This window comes from Seriola lalandi, unplaced genomic scaffold (assembly GCF_002814215.2).
Source record: "Seriola lalandi dorsalis isolate HSWRI2012SDOR001 ecotype SW California unplaced genomic scaffold, Sedor1 jcf7180002054816, whole genome shotgun sequence".
Taxonomy (NCBI): domain Eukaryota; kingdom Metazoa; phylum Chordata; class Actinopteri; order Carangiformes; family Carangidae; genus Seriola; species Seriola lalandi.
The window spans coordinates 1,041,789-1,042,451 of NW_019525369.1; positions in this window are offsets into that span (position 1 = coordinate 1,041,789).

Sequence of the window (663 nt, forward strand, 5' to 3'; positions counted from 1 at the left end):
GTTGAGTTTTAGTAATAATTTAGTCACCATGATGCGTTTGATGACATCTGGCCAGTGTTCTTGTGTGTGTGAATTTCTGATGTTACGTAACTAACACTTGTTGCTGTGCAGTGTGAGAGCTGCAAGGTTTCGTGATAATCAAAACACCTTTACCTGCGCTGAAATGTTTTATTTCTCTTAAAATTCCTCTGTATTAGTTTTTCTACACCTAACTGCTTTGTCTTTTTTTCTTCTCTATTGATTTTATGTATTTTGCTGCCTTTGTCGAGCACTTTGCAATGTGTATTTAAGATGTGTATAAGAGACAGGAACAAGGCTGAAAAAGAGGGGTTTACAGGCATGCTGAAATATAGGATCGGAGTGGATTTTTTAGCAAGAAGCTTCAAAGACATGCTTTGGGGACCTCTGAGACTTATTCAAACTTGTTGAAAAGGAGCATAATATGTCCCCTTTAAGAGTGAAACTGCTTTAATCCAGGGTTTGTCGGTTGTGATAACAGTCTGTTTGATTTCCTGAACCACTGACACCAAAGCGTTTGTTATTTTTGTTGAAGTACACACTTTCCCATTCAACAATATTGCCATAGCAGTTTAAAGTCAGGTGAGTTTATTAAAATGATTACATTTATGAAAAATATGGTTCCAGTATGACAGTAAAGAAGAT